Source organism: Magnolia sinica, chromosome 9 (assembly GCF_029962835.1).
Source record: "Magnolia sinica isolate HGM2019 chromosome 9, MsV1, whole genome shotgun sequence".
Lineage (NCBI taxonomy): Eukaryota > Viridiplantae > Streptophyta > Magnoliopsida > Magnoliales > Magnoliaceae > Magnolia > Magnolia sinica.
This window is the reverse complement of record NC_080581.1, coordinates 81,056,602-81,082,505: the sequence shown is the minus strand read 5'-3', so window position 1 is coordinate 81,082,505 and position 25,904 is coordinate 81,056,602. Positions and strand designations below refer to the sequence as shown.

At 40.4% G+C, this 25,904-nt stretch overlaps 1 protein-coding gene across 2 annotated transcripts in view; it reads right to left on the bottom strand.

The window, feature by feature from the left end:
- Positions 1 to 25,904, bottom strand: part of LOC131255846 (altered inheritance of mitochondria protein 32-like) — a 66,756-nt gene that overhangs the window by 10,677 nt on the left and 30,175 nt on the right. The gene's annotated exons all lie outside the window — the stretch shown is intronic.

The window sequence follows — 25,904 nt, the reverse complement described above, 5'->3', positions numbered from 1 at the left end:
GTGTTGAATGAGCGTTGACCATTAAAAACGTTTTGGGAGCCATAAAAGCTTTGGATCAACCTGCTATTTATTTCTTCCCTTCATCTGGGTCTTTAGGACCCAATCAACAGATGATGTCAAATAAACAGTACAGGGGGCCTTAGGAGGATTTTAATGATGGATATCCAATCATTATTGTTTTCCTGTGGTGTGGTCCACCTATGATTTACATCCCTATAATTTTTTGTATCAATCCCTAAAATGATTCGTAAATATGGATGAATGGAATGGATGAAACAAATACATTATGGTGGGCCCACAGAGCACCGACCACCAGCATTAAAGCAATTGACATTTAATGCTTTGTGCATTTTAATGCAACCAAGCTTATTATTTGGGGTGGTCCACTTGAGCGTTGGATCTGCCTCATTTTTGTGCTCATGCCTTAAAATAATCTGAGAAAAGGGATTGATGGCTTGGATGTACAGATACATCACAGTGGGCCCGCCCACAGAACTGCCCATTTGGAGCTAGGGGTGGGCGGGGGTAGTACGCAATCCACGTCCGAACGCGGAAGATACTGACAGGTTTCGTAGCCAAACTGGCTACTGAAGTGATGCACGAAGTTCTGTGGGGCCCACCATGATGCATGTGTTGTATCTACACCGTCCATACATTTGGCTATATCATTTTAAGGCATGATGCAAAGAATTAGTCAGATCCAAATCTGGAGTGGACCCCACCACAGAAAACAGTGGGGAGAGGGACGACTGTTGAAACCTTCCTAAGGTCCACTATGATGTTTATTTGAGATCCAACCTGTTTATAAGTTAAGACAGACATGAAAGAAGGGAAAAAACAAATTTCAGCTTGATTGAAAACTTTTGTGGCCCCTTAGAAATTTTTAATGGTGGTCGTCCCTCTCTCCACTATTTTCTATGGTTGGGTCCACTTGAGCTTTGGATCTAACTCATTCTTTTTCTCATGGCCTGAAATGATATCTCCAAATGGATGGACGGTGTGGATACAACACACATCATGGTGGGCCATATAGAACTTGGTGACGTCACTTCAGGGTCCACCATGTCATTTATTTTCCATCTGACATGCTATAAATGTAAAATCCACCGTTCATCCGGTGATCTGTACATACAAAAGCTGCCTGATTAAAAAACTATGGTAGGCCACACCAATGGGAGGAATGTAAAACTACTTCCAAATTGAGATGGAGATGATGATTATGAGGCACGACAACTCTATGTGGGTCTAGACCACAACTAGTTCCCATCATTGATATGTATATTTCTCAAATTTTACTTCTTCAGTTCTTTTTTTGCTTTTCAATGAATTGGTTGTGTTTTCATACATGACTATGATATATTTATAAATATTATGCATCCAATTTAAATATAATTGCATTAGTTCAGTTAAACATCTCATAGCTTAGGACCTTATACAAAGGAAACTCATTATGTGCATATTTTTTTTGAGATGTTATGATTTAGAAGTGTGTATTAAGGGATTTTTTAACAATCCCCAGAGTTTCATTAAAAAATTTAACCATTTCCTCAATGTTTCCCCATGTTTCCCAAAAAGTGCAATAAATTATGCGATACAAACGATATATCCTGTGCGATAACCGATACGCATCTGTATCCCAAGGGTGCGATACATAGTGCGATACTGATATTTCGAACACTGGTTTCATCCTTGTTTGGGTTGTAATTTTGGGTTGTATCCTTTTACTGCTTTGATTTTTGTCTTTGTAACTATTCAATGGAAATAGGTATATTACACCTAAACAAATAGAAGAGAGAGAGAGAGAGAGAGAGAGAGAGAGAGAGAGAGAGAGAGATCCTCTACGACTTCGTTGAAGGGTCCCATAATCAATAAAAGGATATTTACACACCCACACACTAACTACCATTTTTTTAAAGAGATAACTGATACTTTATAAAGAGGAAAAACCAGCAAAAACAAAGGGGAGGAGATCAGGCCGCTAAGGTAGCGGGACGATCACCCTCGAAAAGGAAAAAGATTACAACCATCTAAGTTAATACAAATAGAGGCCCATTCAGCTAAATAATGATGAACTCTACACCAGACTAATTCCGGCGAGTTAGAGATATTGTTGAAGCACCTCCCATTTCTTTCTTCCCTTATTGCCCACCAGACGGCCAAGAGGGCCATTCTCCAAACAATAGTCTTTTCCTTCCCGAGGGAAGGGTCATGCCAAGCTTTAAGAAGTCGATTCATCGAATCTGGAAACACCCACGCTAGACTAAACCACTATATGGTTGTCGTCCAAACCCGCTTGAAAAAGGGACATTGGATGAAAAGGTGATCTACCGATTCCTCATTAGTCAAGCAACATAGGTAGATGTTTGTGAGAATCATTCCCCTCTTTCTTAGATTGTCGACAGTCAGAACCAGGGTATTCAAAATTGGTTACGTAACGGCCGTTACGTAACAATAACTATCATAACCATTACACGTTACGGGGTCGAAACGGCCGTAACAGCCGTTACAGAAAAACCGGCCGTAACGGTCCAGTAACGACATTTTTCAAAAAATAAAAAACGACTGATATAGGGGCTATAACGGCCGTTACGGCTCGTATTATAACAGTAATGGTGGTGGCCGTTACGGCCACCATTACCGTTACAAAACACCTTGGTCAAAACCTTCTTCTTACCCACCAGCCACCCGAAGACCACTATCTTATGGGGAACTTATACTTCCACACATGATGAGTCATTAAATCAGCCGAGGGGGAGGGGATACTACTGAGGCAGCGGTAAAAGGATGAAGTGGAGAACTTTCCCAGCTTATTGAGACTCCAAAGGAGCCTGTCTTCTCCAGACAGATCTGGATTAGTACTGCTGATACACCCAAGAAGAGCTGCATATTCTTCAATCTCCCTATCTAGCAAATTTCTGCGGCAGCTGGGATTCTAAATAATTTCGTCCCCTTTAAAGGAATAACAGTCAGCTAATGATGCACCAGGATTAGGAGCCAGACGAAATATATTAGGAAAACCACCTTTTAAGGCCACATCTCCCACCCAAGTGTCTTGCCAGAACCGAATGTTCTCTCTCTTCACTACAACAAATTTAATTCCTTTAAGCACCTCTTTTTTTACAAATAAGACATCTTTCTAAAGACAAGAAGCACGATAAGTTGAGGAATCTTTGGTCCACCATCCTCCCGCTGAACTACTGTATTTGCACTTGATTAACATATTCCATTGTCCCTTTTTCCGTCCCTAACCTCCAGGTCCATTTACCTAGAAAAGCCCATTCATATCTTTCAGATATCTGACCCCTGCTCCTCCTACTTTCACATGATCACACGCCTCCTTCCATTGAACAAGGTGAAATTTTTTCTTCTCCTCTTTCCCATGCCACAGGAAATCTCTTCTCAATCTCTCTAGCGTCAACAGGATCAAGGGCGGGCATGTGAAGAGAGACATGAAGTATAGGGGCAGATTCGAAAGTGATGATTTAATCAACGTGAGCCGACCACCAAGCGACAAATATCTGCATTTCCATCTGGCTAAGTACCTTTCAAACCTATCAATAATTTTGTCCCATAAAATCTTCGGGGGCTTGCCAATACAGAGGGGGAGACCGACAAATGTGGTCGGAAAATTTCTCGCGAAGCATTGAAAGAAATCAGCAAATTGATGCAGCTCTTCCTCCTTCAAATTCACACCGAACATCTAAGATTTTTCCAAATTGACTTTAAGGCCCGAAGTAGCTTCAAAACATCTGATGATTGTACACAGATTGTTGATTTTATCAAAATCCGCCTCACAAAAAAGGAGGGTGTCGTCTACAAATTGGATGTGGGATATGAGATTATTACCTTTAACCCTGAAGCCACTGATAATACCTTCTTCTTGGCCTGATCTCAACATTCTGGATAGGGCCTCCTCGACAATGAGAAATAGGAACGGAGACAGCGAATCACCTTGCTGAAGGCCTCTCGAGCTGCTAAAGAACCCTTTCGAGAAACCGTTAAGGAGGATCGAGAAATAGGCAGACCATAAACATTCTTTAATCTAACCATTCCACTTGGACCCGAACCCCATTCGGGACAACATATATTGGAGAAAGTCCCGATCAACATGATCATAAGTTTTCTCAATATCTAACTTGCAAAGAAGACCCTTAGATCCCGATCTATGACTCAAGTCCAAACATTCGTAGGGGATAAGAGCGTTGTCGATGATTTGCCTTCCCGAGATAAATGCGCTTTGGTTTTCTAAAATAATGTCGCCTAGAACCCCTTTCAAACGAGACGCCAAGACTTTGGCCAAAATCTTATACGGGCTGCCCAAAAGACTGATCGACCTAAAGTCCTTCAGCGAATCAACACCCTGAGACTTGGGAATGAGAGCAATAAAGGAAGCCCCTAGAACTGTCGAAAGGCGACCTCTAGCGTGAAACTCTAAGAAGAAAGCCATCATGTCTTCCTTAATCACTTCCCAAAACGTTCAAAAGAAAGTGATCGGAAAACCATCAGGACTGGGAGCCTTATCTCCTCCCAGGGCGTCCACTACCCCTTTAACTTCTTCAGGCGAGAACAGCCCTTTAGGACCCTTGGCTTCCACTTTAGAAATACAATCAAAATGCAAAAGGTCTAACTTGGGCCGCTGCCATCCTTCGCTATGAAGGGGATCAGAATAGAACCGAACTACCTCTTTCAAGATATTGTGCTTATCTTCTAGTCGAACCCCATTAGCCATAAGATTGCAAATTTTGTTACTTATGGCCCAAGCGCTAGCAATATAGTGAAAGAACCTAGTATTTTTATCTCCTTTAATCCATTAAGATCGAGATTTTTGTCTCCAAGATACTTCATGCTCAAACACCCTAGCTGCATAACTTTGAGTAAGATGAATTCTTCTAAGAAGTGTATCTATTGACATCTGAGAATCTTCAACGTTGCGATCAATCGACTGCAATTCAGCCAGAATTTGGGAAGTTTCTAAGTCCCTTTTCCCAAGATCATTGGTTTTCCACCCCTTAATCTTTTCCTTGAGCATTTTCAGCTTAGTACTTGGCCTGTATCCTGCGAACCCTTCAACATTGAATCCTATCCACCAATCCCTGATCATAGACTGGAAACCTTAAACCTTTAACCAGGAGATCTCGAATCTAAATAGCTTTGGCCCCCAATTATCAAATTCGGCATCAAGGAATAGCGGAATGTGATCTAAGGTAGCTCTCGGCCAGAGAGATTGAGAAACGAGAGGGAAGGCTTTTGTCCACTCGACCAAGACGAGGAAACGATCCAACCTAGCAAGAATCGGGAAGGTCCTACCATTCGACCAAGTGAATCTGGATCTAGACAGGGGGAGATCCACCAACTCCTGATCGTCAATCCATTGTGAGAAAGAGCGCATGGAAGAGCGCATGAGAAAGCCGCATATCTCGTAACATTGACATCACCCCCTATGCACCACAGGCCGTCGAATTTGAACCTAGCTTCATTCAATTCTTCCCAAAACTCTTTCCTTTTGTCCTCCTGATTTGGATCGTAGACTGCTATAATAAGACGAGAAATCAGAAGCAATCTCTTTAAGGACTATTGACACAAAGAATGATCCATTCCAGGATTGGAGAACGGACCAAGATGAAGATTTCCATGCCACCGAGATTCCTCCAACATGTCCAATAGCATCCAGCGTGACCCACTTCGCGTCTTTTTCTTTCTAAAGCATGCTTGGCAGAGAATCAAAGAAATTCTAAACCCTGGTTTCCTAAAGACAAATGACGTCCGCTTTGCATCTCCCACAAATATCTTTGATGATCCTTCTCTTGTGTTTGGATCCCACCCCTCTAACATTCCAGGAAATAATCTTCATTTAGGAAACTGATCTACCCCAAGGACCTCCTCTGATGCAATTCCGGCGAACCCCCTTAGACGAGCAGGGGCTCGTGTGCAAACTATGAGGCTTTTTCTTGGTAATCGACTTGGTGGAGGGCCTATTAGGAGATCTTGAAGCCATCAACGATCGCCCACAGGCTTCTATGCAATGGAAAAGGGCTACAAAGTCCTCTGGGTAGTTGCCAAAAGATAAGCCTATGGCCCTTCCCACATGGCCCATTGCATCTCTAATCCATTTTTTCTTTTAGATGATGTTGACCAAATCCGCCCTTTGATCTTCAAAATCCTTTCTAACTAGTTGAGTTCTTCTCGTTTCTTCTAAGACCGGCCCCGCTCTGATCTGAAGGGGTTCTGCTTCTGTGATGTGATCTCCATTGTCTTCGTGGAAGAGGGTAATGAGACCTCTTTCTGAAAGGCCCTCTATAGAGGACGAAAGACTTACAAGGGAGATCTCACAATCCGAAGACCAGGATTGAAAATCTCTATCACCTTCTAATAGATCTTCACCTTCCATATTTTCGAGCAGTTGGTTGAGTTGGTTGAGAGCGATAGAGTTCTTCCTCAGTAGAGAGAGAGAGCGGGTACATGGAGTGGTGTTGGTTCGGGCTATCACAGATGCGAACACGTGTCTCCATCTCGAATAGCAACAAAACAGTGCCATCATTAATCTGAGCATCGAGAGTTGGGTCTGCAGCGTCTAAAGCTACATTGTCAGACCCAAAGCTCGTATCAAGTCTGCTTTTCGACTCTCGAGCTGGCATCGGGGAACCGAACCGGCGTCTCAAAAATCAACAATCTTGTGCCTCCCGACTTTTCAATAATTGCGTCTTCCAAACCTCCTGGTTTGAGTGCTCCCAACCCGGACTATTCTCTTGATATCTGCCACGCGTCCCTACGAAGTAGCCAGGCTCGGCCGCTATCCCAATGCTCTGAGAATCGTATCGAATCTCGAGATCGGGTAAGTTACGTGGGGTCGTCGCCAATCGCGTACGTAGGGCTAGGATATCTATCTTCTGCTTCGAACACGTGTCTATCGGTAAAGGAGATGAGCTTTGAATCGGCCGTCCATAGGAGTACTACTCCCTTCTACAATACGACGTGTGTCTGTCAAACGGTATGGTACTCCAATATTACACAAGTTTCCAGTACCACTCGGAAGGGGTGGTTCTCTTGAGCAGGGAGGACGTACACCTTCGTCTTCAACTCTTGCTTCGCTATTCTTGTCTGTCGATACCTAAGACCCTCTGGGCCTCCAAATGTCTCCTCAACGGGGGATTGGGTCATCTTTCCTCTCCTATTGAATCGGAAGGATGAGTTTTCTACCCTCAGCCGAAGCGTAGATGAAAGATGGAAGAAACTTCCCCTTTTTACGTTGCACCCTAACTCTGATAACCCCCATCTCCTCTCCTTGCTTTGTCTTCGGGTCGATTTCAATGAAACTGCCCAATTGGGATGTTGCTGCTAAGAAGAAGTCTTCGTTCCAGAGTTCCAAGGGAACCGACCAAATGAGAATCCACACATCTTCGTATCCGAATGCGGAGAATTCTGCTCAAGTCTGAATGGAGCAGATCGGTCCATCTTTGTGCAACGCTGCAACCATAATCAAGAGGTCTGGCTTCGCACCTGGACCAACCTTGATCCAGAGTTCGTTGAAACCTATCGGTTTAATAATGTAATTCTCCGATGTAAGTCTGCAACAATCATAAATCTAATCTCCAACTTGAGCTATAGAAGCCCCTTCTTTGATGAAGGCCACTACCGAATTAGAGAGTTCGATTCTGGAGCGATCGAGGATATCTTGGTTAATGATCACATAAGGGACTTCGCTTGATTCTTCTAACGACTCTTCATTGGTTAATACTGTCTTTCGGCCGGTGTCTGCTCTGTCCTTCCCGTCTATCTTTGATTCTGTGAGCACCTCCTTGAAAGAAGAATTTCTTTTTTGATAGAAGCTATCCAGATTGGGTTCCCTTCGCACTGCTGGGGCCCTTTTCTGTCTGTACTCGCCTGCAATTTTTTTACGTTTCAATTCCGAACCAAACCTTGCTCTCTGGACTAGCATCTTCACTCTCCCGAAGCTTTCGCAATGAAGAATCTCAATCGCCTTGGCTAGTTCTCTCTCCGAACTCATTCTCACTAAAGCAAACCCCCTGTAAAATCCGTTTTGTTTATGTCTAGGTCTCACTACATCCATCACTATTCCAGCTCTCCCAAAAACTGTTGCAAAGTTGATGGGTAGCCAACCTTCTGGGAAACCTTTGACAAAGAGGGTTGGGTAGCTATTGACATCTTTCTTTTTATCGATATGATTCCTCTTCGTAATTAGTTTCCACTCACTTTCTCTAGCCTCACCATCTCTAGCCATCGCTATAGTTGGCAAAGATGCGGAGAGATACGCATTTCCAATTATTTCCTCATCTTGAGAGAGAGCCCGACCGCCGCGGGAGCTCGAGAATTTGATAAGCAACTCGAAGGGAGCCCGGCAGCTGCGTGAGACTATTAGCTTCCTCTTGCAATTAGACAAACATTTCCATAACCTCTTCTCGACAAACACACTAATTACCATTGTTTGCCTATGATGTTAATTCCTCCATGCAGGAATCAATACCAAGTGACAACAACACCAAACATCACTAAAAGAAAGACAAATTTGTCAAGTTTCAAGACAACGAAAAAACTATTTGTCTAGATTCACATGGATATATGGGAGCAATAATTGCAAAGAAATTATTATCATAGTCATCTAAGGATTATCCAATTAATTGGGGTCAGTTACAAAGATAATATAATGTTGTTAAAAAATGGATAGCATCATTTGGTCTTTTGCTTGTTATGAGAACACTCTCCAAGTTCAAGAGTTCCTCAAGGACAGCAAGTTACAAGTAGCAAATGGTCTCAAGCCTGCCATACTTGTCAGTAATTATCCATTTATTTTCATGTATTTACGCATTACTTCGGGTTATGCAAATAATGTTTCATGACATTTTTGGTAGTTGGCTATGATAGGATGGAATCATAAAAGAAGAGTTCATGTAGGGTGGCGCAGTACAAAGAAACTCCAAGGTTATACTTGGAATCAAAAGTCGGGGTGAATTTCTTCACTGAATTTCTCCTATGATTATCAGGCAAGAGGACTCTTTCAAAACAGTCCAAAAACTGAATCACCAGTACAGTATAGGTATCAGGCCAACAAGTAAATTCATCACAAACTCAAGCCATGATAATATTAAAATTGTTTGGTGCATAGCCAAAGGTCCTATGAAGAAACATGTGATTGATCTAGGTGACTAAAACTCCCACATAACTCTCTCCAAATATCAAAAAGCCACAATGAAACAAAGATTTAACTCATCCCTCCAAACCTAGTCCCCACATCAATTTCCATAGAAAATCAATATCATCAAATCAAAATCCAACCACTTCTACTCCAAAAGTCAAATCTAATTCATTATCTCAAGAACTCAAAACATTACAAATCCCAACGTTACCAAACAAACTAAAAGGGAATATATATATATATATATAGAACAGGTGTTTAAAAAAATAATAAAATAATAAAAAGAGCACAACAAATCAGTATATCCTAAAATCCATATTGCATTTCCTCCAAAATCAAAAGCCACCAGTACCATCAAAAACCCAAAAACCATTCTTGAAAAGCAAAACCTACCTGCTACTTTTTATACTAGAGAAACATGTTCCATGTCCAAACTTCAAATCCAAATAACATAATTCTCAAAACAAGGACTTACATGCAAATTATTTTCAAATAATTAGGCAACAACAAACCTACACTTAAAAATTTTCCAAAACCTTAATCACAACACAAAAATTTAACCCTAACGAATGAAATGTTCTAATGTGGTGAAATAACTTCACCGAACATTAGCTCAATTTAACATCTAAAACTTGTGTTCTGCAAAATTCAATAATTGTCAAGGAAATTGATGAGGACATCACATCACGTACGCCTTTGCGCACGTATCAGAGGATGAGGCGGGCCCCAATCTCTCTGTGGCTAGGCGAGTATCTATGTTGAAGACCCCATGGGGGGTGGTGAAGCTCTCTCTAATGGTGATTTTCTCAAAGAGAGAGAGAGAGAGGTGATTTTCTCAGAGAGAGAGAGAGAGAGAAAGAGAGAGAGAGAGAGAGAAACGTCTCTTTGTTTTCTCTTCTTCATGAGATGTGAAGACTGGTTCCGTGCGATGTGGAGCGATGATCGATGTGATGTCTATCTTCAATCACGAGGGTGCGAGGCCTCCAGTTATCCACCTTTGAGTCTTCCTTCTTCATTTGAGGTATTTTGTTAAAATCTCTTCTTTTCTTCACCCTAAGCCATCCATAACCGTTCCAAACACCTTCCTTTCTTCTTCATTATCATTTCCATCAAAACCCCATGATTACGAACCAAACCCAAGCCGACTGGACCCCACACATTTGACTGTACAACTATACGTGCGAGCCCATGGGCTGGTCCATATGGTCATATCTTTATTCCCCTTACATCTTTTGATTTCTCATTCAAAACCCTTTCATCCACTGTTCGAAACCCTAACCCTAACCCTAATACCCCAAATCTCCCAATTTTCCCAATTTGCTAAACCTTGGTTCCCCAAATCCTTCAATTAACCCAAAATCCCTGATTCCCTACATCCAAAACCCTAATTTACATCTCATAATTCCCAAATCATTTAATCCCTTCATCTAATTCCTCAATTTAGCCCTAATTTCACCTTTTCCCCTAACTTCCCTAATCCTAGCTTCACCCACACCCAAATCTAGTCAACCCTAGGTAGTATTAAACCTTTCCCTTTACAATAGACCTAACCATATACTTATTTAGACGTCTCTACATCCATTAAATCCTAGTTTTTCATGTTTAATTGTAACACCCTGAAAATCGGGGGTTGAGCAAAAGCTCAACTCCCGAGTTCCAACGCATCACTTATGCAACACATAATAATAATTAAATGTTGTCCATATTAGTGCATTAAACATGAATTGGATTACACTAAATCAACATATCATACTCTAGAGACAATTAGATTATGCAAGCGAAAGACTATGATAAGTATATAAAGCATATAAGTGGTTGTAAGTCCCCAGAGTATGAACATGTCACCCGGTTAAATAATTACATGTATAGCTTCAAAATTCACAAAATAATACAATGTAATGGCATCTAATCCATATCCTTGTAACCCCGTCGACGCAACTCTAGGTCTACATAGACCCGCTAGAGAGTTGCATGTAGGAGAACTCCTCGTCATCATAAAAATTAGGCTCCATCTCGTAAGCCTCGACATCACTTGTAGCTACAACAGAGTCTGGTTGGTGTTTTAAAACACCGTCCTAGAATAGGAGTGAGTGATCAACTCAGTGGTACTATAAGGCAAAGGTTAACATGTTATCAATTCAATCAAGCAGTACAACAATCATGTCTTAAGTACTCTCATTAATGCAGGAATGATATGCTATAATGTCCTAAATACTCTTGTTAATGCAGGAATAATATGCTATAATGATGCATGTCCTCGCCTGCACTCCCTCAACGACATCTTCTCACGATCACGCATGACAAACTCCCTAAACGTGCGCTTCCTCGCCAAAGCACATGCAATGCGGTGCATGGTCGTGTTAGTCAAGTAATTTATTTAGGCTTATTCATACAACAAATTCGGGAAGCTAAGGTACCTCCCTTTATATCAATTTCTCAAACGATGATCCATATAGGGTCGTTAATCCTAGTTAATCACATACGATAGGCAAGTTATAGGGCAACGTCACCCTTGATTTAAAAACAGTGGACAGGCAAGTTCAGGTCGCTACAAGAGGCTCATCACCTCGGCGTAGGCCTAGTTTATACTCGAGGTCACTACGGGAAATGCTCATCACTTTAGCGTAAGTCGACAACTCGAATACATTGTCACATACCACCGTATTCGGCTTACGAGTTTGGTTTGCTCACTGGACACTACGGAGAGGCTCGTCACCCCAGCGTAGGCCGACAGCTCCACCACGGTGTCCCATACCACCATGCCCAGCTCATGAATCTTAGCGGATCGTGGTATTAAGGTTAAACGGGTTTTTCACTAGTAAGTGGTACCTTAGATTCAATCAGTAGTGTCCATACATGGTAAACATACATTAGGCCAATCGGGTTACTTAACAAGCTCGACTGGTACGAGCGCACATTGAATTAATTGACATGGAGCGCATACGCACTTCTCGTGGCCTAACCACTGTTGATAATCACCGTACAACTCGGATTCATCGAATGTATCTGTTGTGGTGAAACTTAGTTCAGCCACTGGTCGTAAACCATTACCGATTGCCTGGACTACATATTAGTCTCAATCATACTCAAACATAATAGGCATTCATATGTGATAGTCAAAAACAACATGTGACAATCAGTTCAAATATAAATCTCATTTGAGCAATTTACCAAACACATTGAGCACATGTTATCGTACATAGGCATTTTATCCATAAAGCACGTAGTAGCAAGATAGGTTGTATGAAGGAAACTATAACTATAGATAAGGTAATTGAGAATCCTATCTCAACACCCTCATTAAATACATTTTAATAAGCATTTTCTCATTTAGACAATTTATCAAACACTTAGACTACACATATTAACATACATGTAATAAATTAGTTAAAACATACATTATAGCAAATCCTTTCACAAAGGAGTTGCCACACATACAACAATAATTTATTCTCAATCAATAATCATGGCAAGCACAAATCATGATTCCATATTCATTTAAAGATTTCAATAAACACATGGAATGCATTATATTCAACATAGTACATATATATGTGTAATATACAGAAAATATCGAATCTAAGTACATGTGACAACAATCAAGCCAGTCATAAATCATTAACTGACATTGAAAGCCTTGAAAACCATAATCTAAACGTTTATAGTCCACACCTTTCGTCAGTATACTCGTATCGAACTCAATTTGAATCCTATGTTCCCGAATACGAAATAACGAGTACCTATACATTGAGATAGGTTAGCTATTTCGTAGATTCTTCTATTTGGATTCCTAAAAGGAGATTAGGGTTAGGATTCCTTACCCAAATCACAGTCAAAACGAGTTGAGTAGCATAGCAGAGAGGCGATCTAGGGCGTGTAGTTGTACGAGAGAACCACCGCCTCAATCTCCCTAACCTTCACTCTTCTCCTTACACGTTTCTCTTCTTTTCTCTCTTCTCTCTCCTAGGGCTTGGAGGAAATTCGTATGGAATGAGAGAGGGGTGGGTTAAGGCCCTTTTATAGGCCCAGAACTAATGTCAATGGCCTTAGGGCCATGGTATACTTAGGTTATAGCCAAAGGTCGTCTATTTCGGGCCAACGGAGCTCATCTGGAGGTCCATACCTCGCATACGATCTAGAGAAAGTTCCTTAATAATGGATTTATGTCAGATTAAGATTTCGGTCCGATCGGATTTGTAGATCGATCGTGGAGGACCAGTTTCAGTTCGACGGTCATCGTCACTCGATCAGGGCCACAAGTACACTGACATGTGTTGGGAAATTTTCCTGATCCGATGGTGTAGTTGGGTCAGAATCTGACGATCTGAAACCTTAAATTTGGTCTGCAAGCGAACGACCCAATTCACTTAAGTTTGAGTTCATTTTCTAAAGATATTTGCGTTTCTCACACACTTCACTCCGGGCTCAAGTTATGCGTTTCTGAATACAATTTGGACTTGATTCCCAAGATGGTTGTCAAGCCCATTAAGGCGGTCATAACCGTATAGTTTCGCGTTAATCGGACTATCGACGCGCGGTCCAGGTCCGATACGGAGTTTCAATGTGCTCTCATGAGCAACTGGGTTTTGAGATTGATCTTAGGTTTTTAGGTAACGTAGAACTAGCGATTCTGCTGGTTTTGGATCTTGTAATTCGTATAGAAAGTGATTTGAACTAATTCACCAATTAATTCAGTTTAGCACTTAATTAATTTTCGTCTAATTTCTAAAGGATTCGGTCCTTAGTGATTTCTGCCTGAGGTGGTACTCGGGTCTTTGTATAGATTTTTCCGAGACGTTACATTAATGATCATGTATGACGACACTTGATAACTTATGCTTAAACTATGCATGCTTTCCTCTTAGAAGCTTGATATTTGTGATAATGTTAGCAGGATTTGTGGTTTTTATTAATTAATTTAATTTTGTTGATTAATCTCACACATTATTTGATTTCATGCATTAGTCTTGCATCAGAAGTCCTAAAAGTCAAGCTGCAAATATATCAAAAAGATTCAAACCAAAACATGCTAATGTCCAAATATATTTTGAAACCCCAATCCAAATCATTGCAAATATCTAAACTCAAAATCGATGAATAGTTCCACATATCTCCAAAACCCAAATCTTGATTCCTCCAAAAGTCCAAGCCACCAATAATCTCTAAAATCCAAATTCATTTCCCCTAAATATCAAAATCCACCAATAATCTGCAAAAACCTTTCGAACAGAAAACCCATTTCGTCCAAAAATCAAAACCCACCAATGATCACCAAATACCTTCAAAACCCAGACCCCACTTACTTTAGAAATTCAAAACCCACCAATAATTCTCTAAATGGCACCCATCACGGACTACGGACACGAGAGTCTAGGTGGTATCAGATGTACAAGGGCCTATTAGAGAAGTTTGAAGGCCGACTTTTGAAGTGAGGAAAAGTCAATCAACAGCAGGTTTGGAAGGCCCATGGTGTATTGGGGGCAACTTCAATGTGATTAGATTCAAGCTCAAAAAAGCTCGGATGCTCAAGCAAGCTCACCGGATCAAGGGATTTCAAAGAATTTATTAGCTCATGCAAACTAATTAACCTTCTGTGAAGTGGTTGACTATTCACATGATTAGATAACCAAAAACCATGCGATCCTTAGAACGATGGATAGTTTCCTTATCTATGGGGAGTAAGGTATTTTGTATCAGTAACAGTAGCGGTTATGATCACCATCGTTAACGATACGGGTATTGGCCGTAACGGCGAATACGTGGGCGTAACGACCGCTATGACCATGGTGTGTCGTAACAACCGTTATGGGGTCATAAAGACCATTATGTAAAGGTAACACTGACAACTGTTACACATTACGGGGTCAAAAAGGTCATAATGGCCATTATAGAAAAAATAACCTGTAAAGCCTATGTTACGCCCCATGTAAAGGCCATAACGGCCCCATTACGGTCCATGATAGAGGCCGATACAGGTTTCGCAGGTTTTTTTTTCTTTCAATTAGAGAGAGAGAGAGAGAGAGAGAGAGAGAGACTATAACGGTAGTTACAACCCGTATCGTAAAGGTGAGGATGGTGGATGTTACAGTCACCATTACCGTTATACAATTCTTTAGCTATGACTCCCTTAACGGTTGAAAATTCTTTTTGCTTGAAAAATTCTGGAAATATATATATTTATATATAGACAATTCAAAATAAGTACATATTCCAAATATGTATTCAATTTTTCTTTTGAACATGTTTATGGTAACATAATTGATGGGGATATCGGAGAACCTACTAAGGGGTACCAGAGATGGAAGCGACCAGCCACATCAGGGCAGCTCTCTTTGTGGATGGGAGACGAGTTCCAGATGGGGCCCGTTGGGCCATTTTGAAGACCCCACATGCATTAGGAAGACCTCCACTTATGGATGATGCGTGTGGGCTGCTTAGGAGACAATTTTAGCAATAGAATTTTTATTTTGTGTCGATCCGACCATTGAATCTTATCAATCAGGCCATCAGGCCACCAGATCTTTTAGATCTAAGCCCCTTGGAATTCTGATCTTTTTTCATTTATGTTTTTTGTTATTTTTAGAATTTATTGGATGGTTAAGATTGATGGTAAGTGTTTTACTTTGCTTATTTTGGATGGCGGGCTATGTCACTTAAGTGAGTGGCATATTTGTAATTTTTTTGAAGTTTTAATATAAAAGCGAAGGAGGGGTGGACGTGAGCTGGAAAAAATAAAAGAAAAAAGCTCCTTGTGTTAAAAGGGTATTTTTCCTTTGTTTTTAGGGTTTGTGAGAAACCCTCCCTTCCAATTGAATTGTGGAAGGGTAGAGGCTTGCTTGGTGGTGGATTCCTCCAAGGTGCTTTCTTCCCCTGTCTCTTCTCCAACAAGGTAATCCACTTCTTCTTCTTCTTTTTTTTTTCCTTTTTTTCCTTCCCTTACAACTCTTTTAAACCCATCAAAACCCAACCCAATCCACCTCCTTTCTCTTTTCCCCTACCCATCCACACATGGACCCACACGCCGTGCATCTGTACGGGTTGCCACGTGTATCATATGCCACTCACTTAAACAACTTTTTGTGGTGTGGTCCATTTGAGTTTTAGATTTACCTCATTTTTCATATCATGTGTCCTACAATGATCGGAAAATTGGGATGGACTATGTGATATAACAAATACATTATAGTGGGGCCCACAGGAATGCCATGTAAAAATGAAGTACAAGGAAAGGGGCAATGTTATATGGTATAGACATTATAATCATGCCTAACACCACAGTCACGATAGTGTGAAAAGTTGTTTAGATGATAACCATGCAAAGACAACATCCATCTATCAAATTATTAACCCTCTTTTATTCCAATGTTCAAGTCATTTGCAAGGACTTAATAGCATGTACAGTTGAAGTCATATGTGCTCTTGTACTAGGGAGAAGAAAAGAGAGTTCCGGAAAGAATCAACACAGGATTTGCTGGAGTACATCAAAGGTGTGTTGCAGTAAGATATGGTGGGTCGTTAGTGCTTGGTTCATGGTCTTTTCAATGATCTAAACCATTTATAATGATGGACCTCATGTTCTATGGATGTCCAAAACAAATCCAATCAAAATATAAATTTGCCACATTGCTTGAATTTGGAGGTTTGGGCATGTTTTTACATTGCTTCATATGGCGTGGCCCATGTAAGATTTTTATCAGCATGATTGTTGGTGCATCCCATCTTTCCACCCCATTTGATTCATAATTTGGATGTTACACTATTATTGTGGACACAAAACTACACCATATATTCATTTTTCAATATCATTCTATGTCATGTCCTAAAATTGAGAAAGATCCAACACTTTTGTGGACCTCAAGAAGTTTTCAATGACAGGTGTTCAACTGCCACTCCTAGTTTTATTTTTTTTTTTAATTTTTATTTTTTATTTTTTATAATATTTTAACACACACTCACGCTGTAGTGGGATTTCACCACCTATGGATGCTCGAACTCTTGACCGGGTCTTGAAACTCCTGAGAGTCTACCACCCGAGCAAGAGTAAGGATCCACCGCTACTCCTAGTTGTGGTGTGGTCCATTTCTGCTTTGGAACTACCTCAATTTTTGTCTCATTTCATAAACTGATCATGCAAGATGGATCAATGGTGCGCATATAACAAACATCATGATGGGACCTATAAAATTATGCCACATCAACACACCCATGCCAATCCATGCCATGCGGTGCATGATTCCCAAAGATTACAATGATTTGACCCAATATTCAATCAAAGGTTATTAATAATAATAATAATAATAATAATGTAAGTTTTATGCCACTTTACTATGATAATCCATGAACCAAGCAGGCTTAAAAGACTAAAACCTAGGCGTATCTAATAGCAATATGCTGGCAATGCATTCTATCAAAATTAATGGATGAAGGTCTTTCTATGGTCACCATCTGCATAGTTTCTTACACTGGCTGGCGACTAAATTGATAGAGGTCTGACGTGCTTAACATGTTAACTTTGAAGTATATGTTCACACCGTAGATTCCTCCTACTTGTCCTGCGCTAAAAACACGTTCTAGATTCCATTCTCTGAAAGCCATCATGATAAAATTATACTGAAAGTATATATTACAACTGTCTCTGTCTATACATGAACCTTAAAGTTTGGAAGGAAAATTTTCAATGGCTAGTATTCAATCCTAAAAATCAAATGTTAGGATCATAAATGAAAAGTGATCATAGGAGTATACATTATTTATTGTAGTAATAAGAATTTGGACGGTTTAGATTATTAGACCATCTCAGCATGTAGGTCCTAATTGATGACATACACTACATCCTAAGTGGGTCCACAACCAAAAGCTTTGTAAGGTCCACTGGCCATGTCTATATGTCTATTTGATATCTGCTCTCGTCACCAGTTTTGTCATATCAATATTAGGGCATGATCCATAAAATTATCTAAATCTAATCCATCTTAAGAAAAATTTGTTGAAGGCAATATTATGTATGAATATGAATTCTAAACACTAAAAAGCAAAGTTCTAATGGGTAATATGAAAATCCAAGACTCAAAGATTGGGATGATTATGAGGTCATTGCTTTTATGTGGAAGTGATGAGAACACAACGGCTCATATCACATCTAAGATAGGATAAGAGGTGAAAGTCCATCCCATATCCTACCTACATCCAGGTGGGAAATCTGATTTATATATAAATAATAATAATAGCAACAACAACAATAGTAATAATAAGCTTTAAATACTAAAATTTGGTCAGTTTTGGCAACTGCTTTAAATAGTTAATCTCAAACTCTTTCGATTTAATTCTATGGTTGGTATGGTTTTCAGCATGCCGACAGGTAGGAAGACTGGCATGTGACATGAAAATGAGAAGAGAAGCAAAGGAATCAACGTGTCATGCACATCAGAGCTCTATCGATCTACTCATGTTATCGTAGAAAGCTACGCAGATGGTGATCGTGACATGGACAGTTGATCATTGGACCTATCCGCCTGTGGGCTTCAGTGGACGGTTCTAAATCCTAAGTGGCAAGACAAGTAGAAGAAACTTTTCCTTCACCAGTTTACCTCAAACTCTCGATTTAATCCTACGGTTTGTATTTGGCGATCGAAACTTGAGCCTCAACCGCAATTGAGGCAAGGGGATCTCTAGGGAAAAAAAATGTTCTTTCGGGAGATGATCAGCTGGTAATTACACTATGGTCATATATGTCCATATGCACTACTTCCACGTTCGGTGCCGGTCATATACGACCATATATAATTGTGTTTTGTTAACATCTTCATGATGGGCCTCATTAGATTCACAGTTTGGATGCCACACAACTATTACCGTGGACACAAAAATATACCCCTAGCCATATTTTTACGGGTAACATACATTCATCCATATTCACAGTTTCACTCTTTCATACCTTGTAAAGCTTTCACGTACGTTTTCATCCAAGGTGAGGCCCATTGATCAGACCATTGAAAGATGAAGCCAGGTGGAAAAGACTAAAACCTATGCATATCCAATAGCAATAGGCCTGACAATTTATTCTAGCAACATTAATGAAGAAAGGTGGGGTCAGGCATTTTGATGGATGAAGGTCTTATAACGGAGGACTCCTCAAATCAAGCACAAGATCACTCTTAGCTGATTTTTAGGCTGAACAGCTGCGTGTAACAGGTACTTGATTAAGCTAATTTTTATGCTAAACAGCTGCGTGTAACAGCTACCTGATTAAGCTGATTTTCAGGCTAAACAGCTACGCGTAATTATTCTATATACTTGTATATATTCTTCTAGATAGCAATAAGAAATAGGTGGGTTAAAATTTTCAAACTCTATCATGGTATCAGAGCAATAAGAGGGATATCTGTTGGAGATGGTGGGGTTGTGATCGAGGGATGGGTAGTTTCAGTGTTTGGGATCGAGTTTTGAAGTGCCATTGGTGGTCTTCAATATTTGTCTCTCACCCGTCCAGACATTTGCTTCTCCGTAAATAAACTTTCACAGTTTATGCATTGCCCCACAGTAACTCATTGGGCAGCTGCAAAGAGACTCCTCCGCTACTTGAAGCAAACTATCTTTCATGGCATCCACATCACCAAAAATTCCAGTTTTGCTCTCACAACATACTCTGATGCTGATTGGGTAGGCAATTTTGATGATCGTACATCCACATCCACATACATCTGCTTTCTTAGATCAAACGCCATATCTTGGAGTTCAAAAAAACGAAAAGTTGTAGCAAGAGTGTCGACCGAAGCTGAATATAGATCCCTTGCAAATGCAACTTCAGAAACTGTGTGGCTGCTCTCACTATTCACAGAACTCAGGCTACTAATGAAAGATTCACCGAAATTGTTATGTGATAATTTGGGTGCAACTCATCTCAGTTTTAATCCAGTGCAGCATTCTCGGATAAAGCATATTCAGATTAATTTACATTTTGTTTGTGATATGGTTCAACGTGGCATTCTCAATGTTCATCACGTCAACACTCAAGATCAGCTCGCGGATTTACTAGCAAAACCATTATCACAGCTCCATCTTGTAGGGGTGTATAAAGGAGGACTCCTCAAATCAAGCACAAGATCACTCTTAGCTGATTTTTAGGTTGAACAGCTGCGTGTAACAGCTACCTGATTAAGCTGATTTTTATGCTAAACAGCTGCGTGTAACAGCTACCTGATTAAGTTGATTTTCAAGCTGAACAGTTGCGTGTAATTGTCACAGCTACACTCAAGATCAGCTCGCGGATTTAGCTGATTTTCAGGCTGAACAGCTACACTCAAGATCAGCTTGCGGATTTACTGACAAAACCATTGTCACAGCTCCATCTTGCAGGGGCGTATAATGGAGGACTCCTCAAATCAAGCACAAGATCACTCTTAGCTGATTTTTAGGCTGAACAGCTGCGTGTAACAGCTACCTGATTAAGCTGATTTTTATGCTAAACAGCTGCATCTTGCAGGAGCGTTTTTTGTCACAGCTCCATCTTGCAGGGGCGTATAACGGAGGACTCCTCAAATCAAGCACATTTTCAAGCTGATTTTCAGGCTGAACAGCTACACTCAAGATCAGCTCGCGGATTTACTGACAAAACCATTGGCACAGCTCCATCTTGCAGGAGTGTTTTTTGTCACAGCTCCATTTTGCAGGGGCGTATAACGGAGGACTCCTCAAATCAAGCACAAGATCACTCTTAGCTGATTTTTAGGCTGAACAGCTGCGTGTAACAGCTACCTGATTAAGCTGATTTTTATGCTAAACAGCTGCGTGTAACAGCTACCTGATTAAGTTGATTTTCAGGCTGAACAGTTGCGTGTAATTGTCACAGCTACACTCAAGATCAGCTCGCGGATTTAGCTGATTTTCAGGCTGAACAGCTACGCTTAAGATCAGCTCGCGGATTTACTGACAAAACCATTGTCACAGCTCCATCTTGCAGGGGCGTATAACGGAGGACTCCTCAAATCAAGCACAAGATCACTCTTAGCTGATTTTTAGGCTGAACAGCTGCGTGTAACAGCTACCTGATTAAGCTGATTTTCAGGCTGAACAGTTGCGTGTAATTGTCACAGCTACACTCAAGATCAGCTCGCAGATTTAGCTAATTTTCAGGCTGAACAGCTACACTCAAGATCAGCTCGCGGATTTACTGACAAAACCATTGTCACAGCTCCATCTTGCAGGAGTGTTTTTTGTCACAGCTCCATCTTGCAGGGGCATATAACGGAGGACTCCTCAAATCAAGCACAAGATCACTCTTAGCTGATTTTTAGGCTGAATAGCTGCGTGTAACAGCTACCTGATTAAGCTGATTTTTATGCTAAATAGCTGCGTGTAACAGCTACCTGATTAAGCTGATTTTTATGCTAAACAGCTGCGTGTAATAGCTACCTGATTAAGCTGATTTTCAGGCTGAACAGTTGCATGTAATTGTCACAGCTACACTCAAGATCAGCTCGCGGATTTAGCTGATTTTCAGGCTGAACAGCTACACTCAAGATCAGCTCTCAGATTTACTGAGAAAACCATTGTCACGGCTCCATCTTGCAGGGGCATATAACGGAGGACTCCTCAAATCAAGCACAAGATCACTCTTAGCTGATTTTTAGGCTGAACAGCTGCGTGTAACAGCTACCTGATTAAGCTGATTTTTATGCTAAACAGCTACGTGTAACAGCTACCTGATTAAGCTGATTTTCAGGCTGAACAGCTGCGTGTAATTGTCACAGCTACACTCAAGATCAGCTCGCGGATTTAGCTGATTTTCAGGCTGAACAGCTACACTCAAGATCAGCTCGCGGATTTACTGACAAAACCATTGTCACAGCTCCATCTTGCAGGAGCGTTTTATGTCATAGCTCCATCTTGCAGGGGCATATAACGAAGGACTCCTCAAATCAAGCACAAGATCACTCTTAGCTGATTTTTAGTCTGAACAGCTGCGTGTAACAGTTACCTGATTAAGCTGATTTTTATGCTAAACAGCTGCGTGCAACAGCTACCTGATTAAGCTGATTTTCAAGCTGAACAGCTGCGTGTAATTGTTCTATATACTTGTATATATTCTTCTAGATAGCAATAAGAAATAGGTGGGTCAATATTTTCAAACTCTATCAGGTCTTCCATGGTCACCATCAGCAAAGCTTTCGACACTGGCATGCATGACTAAATTGGTAGAATGCTTCGTCGTGCATGACACGCTTGTTGATTCATTTGCCTCTCTTTCCATGTGGCATGCATGACTAAATTGGTAGAATGCTTCGTCGTGCATGACACGCTTGTTGATTCCTTTGCCTCTCTTTCCATGTGGCATGCCTGTCGGAGAGGGAACTTTCAAGTCTTATGTTCACACCAGACATTCAGTTTCCAGTACCTGTCTCATGTTCAGGCCTTGGTTCTGCCCCCTTTTAGCCTTTTTCTGTATCTGTTTTCATTCTTGCTTTTCAGATTAGCCACGATAGGATTGCCCAGTCCTATTTATCTGGTCAATCCCGAATGTAAATTTTGTTGATGATGAAATGAATATAGGGCCTCCGTCTGCTCCTTTTCTCAAAAGAAAAAGAAAAAATAAAAAATTCAGGACTTGGCAGCCAAATAGCAACCATAGGATTAAATCCAGCATTGAGATAAACTGTTCAAAGCATTTACTAAAACTGATCAATTTTTAATATTTAAAGATTATTATTATGATTATTTATAAATCTTAACCAGATTTCTCACTTGGGTTTTGGTAGGATATGGTGCCCCCATTTGAGATTCAAATGGAATTTTACCTTCAATCGTATCTTAGATTTGATCTGAATTGATGCTCTCTTTACTTCCATATAAAAGCTATGATCTCATAATCATCTTAATCTTTGAGTCATGGATTTTCTCATGACCCATTAAAATTGAATTTAGATAAAAAAAATTTGGATCATGCCTTAACATGAATTGGCAAAACAGGAGGACAGTGAAGATGTGAAATAAACATCACAGTGGACGTGTAGACCCACTTAGGATGTAGTGTATGTCACCATCCATTAGGACCTACATGTTGAGATGGTTTAATAATAAAAGCCGCCCAAATTCTTATTACTAGAACAAATAATAACATTTGATTTTTAGGATTGAATACAAGCCATTGAAAATTCTCTATCCCCACGACAAAGTTCATCTATAGACAACAACGGCTGTAATCATCCTTTCAGTGCAATTTTATTACGATGGCCTTCTTAATTAGAATGGAATCTATAACATGGACGGTTCTGATCATTGGAGCACTCAGCCTGTGGCCTCCGGTGGACAGTTCTAAATCCCAAGTGACAAGAGAAGAAAAAGAATATTTTTTTTCCTCTTTCCTGGTTTGAGCAACCGTTAGAGCTGGTTTATATTGAACTCTGGATTTAATCCAACGCTCTTGTATTGGGCAATTGAGACTACAGCCTCAGCTGCAATTGAGGCAAGACGATATGTAAAAGGGAAAAACAGTGCTTTCGTGAAATGAGTAGTACATATTGATTCAGACCAGTTATCTATTGGACACACGGATTGGATGATCCCAATGAAGAGTGGATTAGGTGTGCCCCCAACAATACGATGTGTCCTTCACCATAGTGCCCACCTAGATGTATTTATTGTATATCCATGCCAATCATCTGTTTTGCTAGCTCATTTTAGGGCATGAGCCCAAAAACGATCCAGATCCAAAATTCAGGTGGACCACACCAGATGAAATAGTGGCCATTTTGCTATCTCATTTTAGGACACAAGACCAAAAATGATCCAGATCCAAAATTCAGGAGGACCACACCACATGAAACAGTGGTGATTTAGCATTAAAAACTTCTCATGGGCCACAAAAGTATTGTATCAAGCTGATATTTGTTGATCCACCTAAGTTTTTGATTCGCTTTATTTTTTGGATCATGCCCTTAAGTAAGCTGTCAAAATGCATGGACGACATGGATGTAAGGAATATACATCATGGTGGACCCCAGAGTTAGGGACCCACCGACCTCAATGGACCCTGGAATCAACTGAATCCGCTCGAGTAGGGAATGCCAGATGGACAGATTGGAATTGCTAAACCCTGGACCATCTTGTTGTTGTTGGGGACCCATGAATTTATATTATATAATAACGCCATGATAATCAGCAAATAAAGCACCGATCAGTCACGTTCGTGTGGAAAGTTGTTTGGATGACGACCATGGAAAGCCAACATCATCTATTAAATTGCAGGTCTATCTCTGTCCCGTGTTGACCCTTCAACTCACGTACACAAACTCACATACATGTATAGTTTTGTGTCATGCATGCTCTACTACCAGGGATAAGAAAAAACAGTGCTTGAAAGGATTATCACCGAAGGTTTGCATGCCTACATCACCATGTGTTGCAATAAGATATATTGGGACTTTAGTGCTCAGATCATGGTCTTTTCAATGATCTAAACCACTTATAATGATGGGCCCTCACTCTTTCATCCAACATGAAGCTTTCCACGTTTCATCCAAGGTGAGGCCCATTGATAAGAACATGGAAAGATGAATACAGGGTATTGAAAGAATTAAAACTTACGCATATCCAATAGCAATACTGCGTGTAATGTACTCTACAACATTGAAAAAGATAGGTAGGTCCTACTTTGGCAGATGAAGGTCATTCCATGGTTACATTCTGCACAACTTTCCACGCTAGGGTGAGTAAATTGATAGGACGGTTTGCAAGGATGACTTGCTTGTTGATTCCTTTGCCTCTCCTTGCATGTCAGGGTCCTTTCTTCCTTTGCCTCTCTAACGGAAGGAAGAGAGACTTTGAAAACTTTAAAGTAGAGATTCCCTTTTAGTACTTGTCAGAAGATCAATCCTTATTCCCGAATTTAGTAGTTGGAGATTCTCCAATTAAAGTAGTTTCTAAAACTGATTAATTATTATCATTATTTTATAAATGTAAATAAGATTTCCTACATGGGGTTATCAGAACCAATGTTTGCCGCACACTACGCAAGTTTCCATAATGACCGTGTACAAAACTCTGCACGTAACATGTTACCATGTCAAAGTTTTGCATGCCCCACCATGATGTATGTGTCATATCCACACTGTCCATCCAATTTTTCAGATTATTTTAGGTCATGAACCAAAAAATAAGGTGGATCCAAAGTTCAAGCGGACCACACCATAAAAAACAGTGAGGATTGAATGTCTACAATTAAAAACTTCTTGAGGCCACGTAAGTTTTGGATCAAGCTGATATTTGCTTTTTCATTGGATAGTAAATAAGCATCATCATGGTCACAAGGAAGGTTTCAACAGTGGGTGGCATTGCCTCATTTTTTATACCATCTCCTACAATGATCAGAAAAATGGGATGGACTATGTTGATATGTATAACAAATGAGTCCAGATCCTCTGTTATCAGGTCAACAGAGAATTCCTGATACCCTAATTCTCATTGGTCCACGTCACCACTCACTGAAAAAATAAAAATAAATAAAAACAACTTCGGACGCCAAACCATAAGGGTAACAGAATTCTCTATTGACCAGATAACAGAGGATCCCGACTCATAACAAATACATTATAATGGTACCCATGGGACTTTGCCACGTAAAAATGAAGCACAAGGAAAGGGGCAAAGTTATATGGTATAGATATTATAATCATGCCGAGCACCACAATCACGCTAGCGTGAAAAGTTGTTTAGATGATAACCATGCAAAGGCCACATCCATCTATCAAATTATTAA